Raw genomic sequence first — 11,024 nt, 5'->3', positions numbered from 1 at the left:
CCCCTGAAAAATAAAAACCTGAAATTGAATGTATCATCAACAATCATTGACTAAATGAACAAATATTAATTGAAAATTGTGACAGACAAATATGACCAAAAAAAAAAACTATTACAATCAAGCAACTAAGATATTTACCATTAATGTAATTTGGGCAAACACTTTATATATTTAAGACAAAAAATAAATTAGAGCTCTATTTATTTTTTAATGAAAAAAAATAATGTGGTCCTTATTTTTCTCTCAATTGAACCCTCTAACTCAAAAAAATAAACTTAATGTGATCCTTTGACTATCGTTTTTCATGGTTGATTGTACCGATGTGACAATTAACAGTAATGACGTGGCGGTCAACGGTGTTAATGTATCGGTCTATTTGTCATGTTTGAGTTACTAATTTAGTCCATCTGTCATATCATCTGTCATCGTAGACTGTTATGTCAGCACTGTGAATTCTCATGTTAGTACTATAACGATTAAGGATGAAAAATTTGATCAAAGGGTCATATTGAATTTATTTTCTGAGTTGAAAGATTACATTAATTTTTTAAAAAGTACAAGACCTATGATGATGATTTTTTTGTATATATTTAACAATATTATTTATAGTATAAGATATTAAATACCTTAAATGAAAATTGTAGGGACAATGTAGTAATTCCACTTCCGTCCACTGTCACAAGGAGGGAAAAAAAACAAACCACACAACTGAATCTTGATCTAAATCTCATAGGCCCTTCTACCCCAAGTTTCAGATGAGGAATAATCTCTCTTCAAAGTTTACAACTTTTGATTCCATGTGCTTATGAAAAGCTTCAAAAATTTTCTGGGTTTCATAGCTTGAAGCTTGGCCATTTCCTTTCCTGGTGATTTATGGGTTTCAGACATGAATGTTTTGGTTCAAAGTGAACAACTTTCTTGTTCCTCTCAGGTTATGGAATCTTTATGGATACCCTCTTCTTCCTCTGCTCTACAGGGTAATTCTCTTGTTCCTCTCTCTCCTGTGTTTTTTTTCTTTCAATTTTTTTGGTTGATTGTCATAAGTTTAAATTTCAATTAGCTATGAGGATGTTAATGGAGTTGAAATTACCACAGAGATGCCATTGTTCCAACCGGTTGACGAAGAAGACAATGGAGACGATGATTTCGACGGATCGTATAACCCGCCGGGGAAGAAAAGGCGGCTGACAGCCGCACAAGTTGAGTTTCTCGAGAGAAGCTTTGAGGTTGAAAACAAACCCGAACCAGACAGGAAGTTGCAACTCGCGACGGAACTCGGTCTACAGCCCCGGCAAGTTGCAATCTGGTTTCAAAACCGGCGTGCTCGGTTTAAGAACAAGCGGCTGCAGAAAGACTATGATTCCATGAAAGCTAGCTACGAGAAGCTCAAGATTGATTATGAGAATCTCCTGAAGGAGGAGGATAGTTTGAGAAATGAGGTAAGACCGACAAAAACAGTTGCTATTTTCTATCGGTAATATGTTTTCGTTCCACTACCATTTTATAAATTCGTTCTTACCATAAAACTTACATCCGAATAGGTACTTGCACTGAAAGAGAAGGTGCTGATTAGAGAGAAAGGGATGGAAAATTTGGAATCACTCGATGCCATAAATTCATCAAAAACATCTCCTGTGTCCCATGTGCCATCGTTGGAAGAAGCATGTTCGGCTAAAAGTGATGCTTTCGACTCGGATAGCCCTGGTTACACTGATGGGAACCGTTCTCCGCTGATCGATTTGTCGAACGTTTTTTAACCGGATCAGTCCGATAATTCCCGAGATGATGAAAATGTAAGCAAGATCCTGCTGCACCTGCATCCACCTATGTTGTTCCCGAAATTCGAACTCGAATTTTACTATGATGCACATGCCAATTCATGTAATTTTGAATTACCGGTAGAAGATCAGTCATTTTGGTCATCGTTTTACTAAGTTAAATAACACTTGACCTAAGATAATGTGCTAACACTTGGATGCTTCTGCACTTTTATTATGGTGTTTTCAGATCAGATACGTTCTTCTTTGCTTACTCTGCATTTAGCATAAAGTTCATCATAGATAAACCTTTAAAGATAACTTTTTTATCATTCGATCCGACGCATATTGATAAGATATTATTAGAGATTAAAGGAAAAATCTTTGCTAACCCAAGAAATGGAAAAATATTGATTAAAAAGAAAATCTTTGATAATCAACGGATTAATTAAAGTAATAAACAATTTGATATAGTTTAAATAGTTCTCGAGTTAGAATTTTTATGTAAATTTTAAAATTTTCTTCAGAAAATTTATTCATTACAGTCAAGTGATGAAAGAGGAGAGGGAAAATCTTTGGTTAGGCAAGAAATGGAAAAATATTGAGAGATTATCTGATTGGTGGAATATGAATTGCATCGTTCCAAATTCCCGAGGCATTCAGGTGCAGCAGTGAAGACTGTTGGGATCATCAGAATCTGATCTGATTTCATTGGCTTTTGTGATAGGATCATGTGAAATTTTGCAGGCAGGGGGGAGTTTAATTAAAGACCATCTTGTAAGTGTTTCTAATAAAAAAAAAAACAATATAAGATAAATGGGAGATTTTGGCATAAAATTGGTCCGGTAAACGAATCGAATGTTCAGTAAATTGTTCATGAATCACTTGGCGGAAAGTTTATTTATGATCGTTTAATTAAATGAACGAACATGAATAGAAGGCTCGTTCGTTCATTTATATTCATAAACGTTCATTTATGTTCGTTTATGTCCGTTCGTTTATGTTCGTTTATGCGTGTTCATTTATGTTTATATCAATCTCATTAGACTCATTTAAAATATTAAAGCTCAATAAATTTTAATTTGATACCCATAAATATTTTAAAATTCAATTAATTTTAAATACAAGTAAAAAAGTTCAAAACAATTAAATAAAATATAATCCTAAAATTGTTAGGAAAGAAAAATATATTTCTAGTTATGTTCATTTATTGTGTTCGTTTACATTCGTTCGTGTTCGTTTACGTTTGTTCGTTTTGTGTTCGTTTATGTTCGCTTGTTTGTGTTCGTTTACATTCGTTTATTGTGTTCGTTTATGTTCGTTTACATCCATTTGTTTATGTTCGTTCATTTGTGTTCGTTTATCATTTAAATGAACGAACATGAACAAGTTACATTCCTTAACAAACGAACACGAACAAGAAATTTTTTGTTTGTTTATGTTTGTGTTCGTTCATTTGTTCGCTTAAAGTTAAACGAACAAATATGAACATATCCTCGTTCATGTTCGTTCGGTTCTTTTACATGACTACATACAATTTCATCTATATATACAAACATTTGATTGAGTCGAGTTAAAAAAATTTAAATTATTCAAGTTGAAGAATCATATTTTATAATTTAAAATTAATTTTAAAAAAATGAGTCGAGTCGAATTTAAGAAAGTTTAGTTTAGTTGTTCAAATTATGTTATTCGAGTTTTTATGCTAATTTTATTATAATTATTTATAGTATTACTGTAAGGATTAGTTCTAATTTTTTTACTTTCTCTAACCATATAAGATATATATATATATATATATATATATATATATATATATATATATATATATATATATATATATATATATATATATATATCATAATTTTTACACTATAACGTTGTTTAATATAACGAATATAATTTAAAATTATAAAATATATTCATAATATTATATTTTATAGAAAGTATTTTAAGGACAAAATATTGATGAGAGTATAAAGACGTTAAGTAATTGATAAGAAGAAAGAATTTGTAAATAATTGCAGTCATAAGATCAAATTGAGTAAAATGTAAAATTAAGAGACTAAATAAAAAAGAGAGTAAGTTTTTAATAATAAAAAAAGGTAAACTACAAAATTAGTTACTTTTATTTTAATTTTATAAACGAATGTTAACTCTAATCTAAAAACATAATATATATTCAATTTTGTTTCGTTTTAATTAAGATATTGTCATTGAGATATTAGTTGTCGTGAATTGGATGACGTGGCATATTAGTAAAAAAATTTAATTTTTATTTAAACCCTTGAACTTTAGATAAATTATTAATCATGAGTCTTTTATAAACTCAAATTAGGATAAAATATCAATTTACCCTTTTTCTATATGTTTTCTTCCCCTACTTCATCTCCGTATGTCGGTGATCTTTGACTCTTCAACCACCATTAATCATAATTCTTTCTTTAAGTCGAAGAAAGACGGAATCGGAATTGAAAATTTTCTTATAGGAAAGGCGATTCTTATCACTGATGCAACTGGATTCATCGCTAAAGGCACGTAATCATCTTTCTTTCTTTAATATAATCTTAAAGATCTGTTTGAGTTTTAACAGTTGAAGTATTTGAAATGCGGTTCTTGTTGAGAAAATTCTGAGATCAATGCCAGATGTGAGTAGGATTTATCTCATCATCAGAGTAAAAAAATCCCACCCAATGCAATCATAGGCTTTCTCCAAATCGACTTTAATCGCCATCCACTTAGTTTTCCCTTTTTTCTTTCGCGTCGAATGAATAGCTTTTTGGGTCACAAGAATGTTGTCGATGATGTTCTGCAATAAAGCTTGCTTGGTTCGAAGCAATGATCTTGGGGAAAATTGCTTTGAACCTGTTAGCGATAATCTTCATGATAAGTTTGTAAAGAATAGAACATAAGCTAATTAGGCGAAAATGGGTAAAAGATTCAGGATTTTCAATTTTTGAGATCAGAACCAGAAGAGTTTTGTTAACTTCAGGCTCGATAGAATTACCGTTGAAAGTACCTTTAACCCAGGCACATATGGAAGGGCCCACCGTATCCCATTAGCTTTGGAAGAAGAGAGCATGGAGTCCGTCCTTCCCAGTCGCTTTAAGGGGACTCATGTCAAATAAGGCCCTTTTGATTTCTGCATTCTGAACAGTGGCGTTGAGGCTTTGCATGTCTGCATGAGATAACTTCGGGAAGGCGATCACATGGGAAAGGAACCGGTACGATCACCCTCGTCACTGTACAACGAAGCATAGAATGACGTGGCCTCCAGGCGGAGACGTTCCTCATCAATGCACCACTCGTCGTTTTTTAGTCTTAGAGCTTGAATACAGTTGGTTCTTCGACAGGTAAGGGCGTGATTGTGGAAGTATCTGGTATTGCGATCTCCTTCAATGATCCAATCACTTCTAGATTTTTGATGCCACAACAGCTCTTCATGATCCAAAACCTCCTCAAGTTTAGTCCTGAGCTCCAAGTCTTTGTCTAAGAGGTTGGAGTTTCCAGTTCGATCCATATCAGCTTGAATAGACACGAACTTGTTGAATTGCGGATGCTTCGTCCAACTAGCTAGAAACCGAGACGGGCGGGAAAGGGGCGGCTTGGGATAATAATCAGAATGAAGCAAGATCGGTCGATGATCGGACCTGAGCTCCGTGTGTATTATTATTGTATCCAAAATTTGTTAATAAATTGCTCTTGAACATATGTTTTTTAATTTGACAATAAATTTACAAGCTTGTATTTGATGCACCGACAGTGTATACTTCTGTACATTGTTAATATGATGTATTACTAAAAATAAATATTCATATTTAGAAAATGATTAAGTTATTGATTTGTTATAAAATAAATATTGTTAGTGATTGTTTTATTATTTTTATAATTTTAATGGTAAAATAAAAAATACTCATATTTCAAAAGACCGTTTATATAGTTTACCCCTTTTTTAGTTTAAGGTTTCACGAAGGCCCGAACACTGCTATCGACAGCGTAAAAGAATATGCCGCGAAACGACGTAGTTTCAACTGGGTGAATCAAGGATCCGCGGCGGAGCAGCCGTGGCTTTTTGGCCGTGGAGACGGCGATGGAAGTTAACCGGAAGAGCAAACAATCAATAATCGAACAAAAACAACAACAAGATAATGAAAATCATAGAGAGAAAGAAGAAGAACTGTGGAGCTGGGGAGCTGGCACGGATGGTCAGCTAGGCTCCAAGACGAGCACCTCCCACGACTCCTCAACCTCCCTTCTCTTTCTTCCGCCGGCTCCGTCTCTATGCTCGCTTGCGGCGGCGCTCACGTTGTTGCCTTGACCTCTGGTACCTTTCTTACAACCTTATCCTTCGCTTTTCTTTTGTCAGCCTGTCAAGGAATCAATTGTGTTGTTTGACACACGACTTTGTTTAATAAACGCTGTAGGAGGGAAAGTGTTAACGTGGGGAAGGGGTAACTCTGGTCAGTTAGGCCATGGAGACATCGTTAATAGCTTGTTAACTCCAAAGCCTGTAATGACTTTGGAGAGTTACTTCATTTCTCAAGTTTCAGCTGGATGGAGCTTCTCTGGGTTTGTTTCAAGTTTGAGTTGCACACAAAAATGTATAGTAATTCATTTTGATTTTACCTAAAACTGCTATCTGGATGTTATCAAATGTAATTATATTGATGGGGTTTCTTAGTTTTTCCCATTTTAATTTGAACAGTTAGTTATCAAGTTCCTCAATTAACTTCATACAACTTAGTCCGACTAAGCGTATTCGAGGTTGTGTGTTTCGTATGGCGACGTTCATGTAGTTGAGTACTGAACTAGTTTTCTAATTGGTTTTCAGATGAAGGCTGTGTTTTTACTTGTGGGGATGGTTCATTTGGCCAGCTCGGGCATGGTGATTACAAGTCACATTGCTCTCCTGTTAAAGTATCGTTTTTTGTCAATAAGAATGTTGAACAGATAGCTTGTGGCATGCGCCATTCACTTGTTCTATCGAAAGGTAAATGTGACGACAATTTAGTTGCACTGCTAGTAGTTTTTGAAAGCTCCGTTTAAGAAATTTAAGTTTGTCTTAGTATTTCGTGGATGTGTTTTGGAGTCTGTCTTATGTACGATCACTTAATCTGCTGGAAACTCCACAGTAGGACTAATTGCTGAAAGATAAACTGCGGAGCTGTGTTTTTTTGTAACTCTTTTTTTACAAATGATGATTTATAATGAAGCTCTGTTGGATACTTTCTTGTGATCCTTGGGATGAATTGGAATTTGTGAGCTAAACATTGAATAAGGAATCTCATATGAATAGAAGTATAGTTTTTCTATCTTGGATGCTTGGTGAATATGAAGGAAGACGGGTAGCCTATGAAGCTTCAGCTTAGTCATTCTTATTTTCTTTAATCTCCAATAACCAAGTTTCGTGTCTGCAGATAGTTCAGGAACTCTACTTTATGGATTTGGATCTGGAAAGCGTGGTCAGTTGGCTATTTCAATAGATAGAATCAAGTCGGTCAATACTCCAGAGATTACCCGTGGATTTGATGGTGTTGAAATCATTACCATCGCTGCAAATGGAGACCACAGTGCAGCATTATCTGGTGATTACACCCAAATTAGCCGAATATTTGTTGCATATAACATTTTGGATCATAAATACTACCCTATTACTAGGCACGCCAAACCCCATGAACGGTGAATTAATAACATTTAGCGCCAATCACAAGCTGCTAGTTTAATTTTATCCACCAAGTAATTCTTCTTATCATTGTTGTTTCGTATCTGTTACACCAGCTGATAGAGAATTGTACACCTGGGGAAGAGGGTTCGGTTCCTCATCTGATTTTCTCAGTCCTCGACATTTACCTTCGTCCTCGAAGTTTTCTAAAGTTGCACTTGGTTGGAATCATGCTCTGGTTTTATCTGGTACACGTGGACACTTGTTATTCCATATAGACTTGTAGTTTGTTTGCCTTTTTAATTGATCTGTTTGCCAGTAACTTAATATATCTTCTCCCACCCCAATCAGCTGCCGAGGAAAAAGGAAAAACGGGAAAAATCTCTTAAGCGGATTTTCTGCTTTCCTAGGATGCTCCTGGCAAGATACAGTAAACCACATGTTTATGTCTTCATTTTCGTTTTGTACAGATAATGGAGAAGTTTTTATGCTTGGTGGTGACCATCATGGAAAGCTAAGCAATCCTGAGAATACAACCCTCTCAAAGCATTTATCAGGCAATCCTTTCGGAAAACTAAGACAAGAACTTCGATAGACTATAGTATAATAGAAGAATAAGGATTGATGCTTATACACACACCCACACATTAGCGATGTTTGGTTTCTTAACTACCAGAATTGCAAGGAAATTGTACTAAAAGGAAAGCAAAAACATTATATCTATATACACATCAATCCTAGAGTAATTGTTTATGTTTCGGCTGATATAGGAGAAGCAGCTGTTTTGGAGAGAGTCCCAAGTCTTGATGGGACGAAAGTTGTTGAAATTGCAGCTGGAGCCGAGCACTCTGCTGTTGTAACAGGCAAAGTCACATTGATCTTTCACTATTGTGAGCCTAATCATCATATTGTGTACTGAATTCTCCTTCGAATTGGCAGAGGAAGGAGCCATTAAGACATGGGGTTGGGGTGAACATGGTCAGCTTGGCCTTGGGAGTACAAGCGATGAGAGCAACCCTCGAACAGTTAGTTTAGGCGATGAAGTCGTTCACAAAGACAGTACGGTCAGAGTTTACTGTGGGAGTGGATTTACATATGCCATTAGGTCACTCTGTTCTCCTCCTTAACACTGTGATAATACATTCAGGTTAACCTCAAAGAACCATTATCTTGTTTAAATATTTTGAATCTTACCAATAAGGTCTTGGTTGTGTTGGTAACGTTTAAGTCCTGGTCAGGGTCTCTTCATGTCGAAATACCATATATCATATATGAGTTTTTAGTCCATATTTATTTTGGTTTAAGTTCTATTACGTGTGAATTTTATTCGGAGTTATTTTGATCCATGTTCAGATATATTTCGATTATCATTTTGCTCATTTGAGCACTAATTTAGGGTTGTATTTACAAGACAGATCGCGAGCTACTCGAGATCAACTCGGTCAAAGCTCGATCAACACTCGAATCGAATGAACTCGACTCGAATTCTTAATGAGCTACTTAATACTCGATTCGAATTCTTAATGAGCTACTTAATACTCGACTCGAAAAGCTCGCGAGCTACTCGAAAAAATGTTATATTATAATTTTAGATTTTTAAAAATTAAATTATTAAAAATATATTAAAATACATTATTGATAATTATAAATTTTTAAAAATATATTTTTAAATGTAATATAAGATTTTTGTAGGCTCAAATTCGAGTTTGAGTTCGAGTTTGAATCGAGTTCGAGCTTGAATTGAGCTTCAATCGAGCTCTTGAAATTTTTTAAGCTCGAGCCTTTTCGAGTTCGAGTCGAGTTTCAATATTATATTTTGAGTTCGAGCTGAGCTTGATAATTTTTAGCTTTTGAGTTTTCGAGTCGAGTCAAGCCTAATTTTAAACTTTTCGAGTTCGAGTCGAGCTTGTTAGAAATATAATATAATGTAATTAGTTGATATTGGTTTAGTCAAATTAATTGAGTTTGTTAAAGGTTGGTTAGTTTGTTAGATCAAGTTGTTAAACTTGGTTTAGTGGTGCTATATAAATACTGTTTGTAATGGATTAAAGATTCAAGCACTTTGTAATCCATTCTTTCACAGTTAGTAAACGGAGTTACATTCTCGTCATCTTCTGGTCTATGTCTCCTTTCTCACATGGTATCATTCGCCAAAAAGATCCTGATTTTGGTTCATTTTCCTTTCGCTGAAGTTGTTATGGCTTGATGATTTGTTTCGTCGTTGTTCATTCAATTAGTTTGTCTTCTGTTTGGAGCTTGTCTGTTTTTTGTTTCTCTCAAAGGCACTTCAAGATCTATAGATGAAGATCACGTAGGTGACTCATAAACCAAATCCTAAACTGTTCAGCCTGTTCTCGTTTTCCTTACTCGATTGGTTATGGTACTCGCTTTGTTTTTTTTATCGTGCACATCAGTTCCTCGATCTATGTTTTTGCTGTAAGAGTTTCCTGTTGAACCGTAAGAAAGTATACTCGTGTTGACTTGTTGTTAGAAGAGTAGATGAGTGGTTGTTAGGAATTCTTTAGATCGAAAGTTGTGTTTCGTTGATTTGTTATTTGTCTTCAAAACTCTATAAGTTCTTGAAGGTTTTTTGGCTGAGGTTGCTTCTGTTTAGAGGGTGGTTGTTTAAAAAGAGTATGGTTTTAGGGCGTTCTTTCAAGTTTGTGCTCACTATCTATTTGTCATATTGCCTAAGAGGATATGGTTTTTCTTTGGTGTTAACAAAGAATCTAGTTGCTCGTCCTGTTACTGTTGCAAGTTATGTAATTTCAGTTAATTGGAATCAATTTATTTTTATCATTGATGGTTTGTAGAGGGATTGTTAAATAACACATCTTACGTTTCGGGATTGATCTTTAGTGTTGCTTTGGGTATTATAGTTACTTCAACGTTTGGCATCTACTGATAGTTTTGGGTTGTTCTTGGCACTGGTTTTGTTGGTTGATCTTCATGTTTCTGGAAAATTCTATGGAATTGTAGTTCAGTCATTGTTAGTGGCTTGTTTTTGGAAGCTGTTATATGACTGGGTTGTAAACTGCTCGAAATTGACACTATGACATTGCATTGCTCGATCAATTGTTGACAATTTGTATTCTTCGTTATATGATGCTTCTTCTCCAAGGTAGTTGGAACTTGAAGCTTAACAGTCAAGTGTTCATAGTAGAAAATATATGGGGAGAGTCAAGAGTTTAACAGCCTTACTCTCATTAACCAGACAAAATAGGGTGTTTTCTTGCCCAATAGAGGCTTCAGATTACACTCGAGAGCTCGTAGCTTAATTGCCTTGCTTCCAACAAAAAGATTGTCCAAATAAGTGAAGAAGAATGACAATAAAGCTGAAGAACAAGAGAGAAAAAAACTCTTGAAGAAAAGAAAAGCTGAAGAAAGCCTCTTTCAACGAGGAAAAAAATTGTTCAAAGTACATGATTTCTAGCTCACAGTTATAACTCACTAGGCTTGCAACATTGTTCGATCAACTCTCAAATCACACAGTGAATTTCAAGAAGGGTGAAGAAACAATGAAGGAAAAAGAAGAAGAATACACTATTTTCTTTTAATTTTTTTTCCAAGAAGAAAAAGCAGAAAGAATGTTAGAAATATAATAT

The 11,024-nt window shown here is 34.8% G+C and overlaps 2 pseudogenes; both read left to right on the top strand.

Moving 5' to 3' along the window:
- The first annotated feature begins 741 nt into the window (after window positions 1-741).
- Window positions 742-1,970, top strand: LOC120149426 (annotated as a pseudogene).
- Window positions 1,971-5,813: 3,843 nt separating this feature from the next.
- LOC120149452 lies at window positions 5,814-8,563 on the top strand (annotated as a pseudogene).
- The last annotated feature ends 2,461 nt before the right edge of the window (window positions 8,564-11,024 follow it).

The sequence above is a fragment of the Hibiscus syriacus genome, unplaced genomic scaffold (genome assembly GCF_006381635.1).
Source record: "Hibiscus syriacus cultivar Baekdansim isolate YM2019G1 unplaced genomic scaffold, ASM638163v2 tig00111005_pilon, whole genome shotgun sequence".
NCBI classification, from domain to species: Eukaryota; Viridiplantae; Streptophyta; class Magnoliopsida; order Malvales; family Malvaceae; genus Hibiscus; species Hibiscus syriacus.
This window is presented reverse-complemented; position numbering and strand designations above follow the sequence as displayed.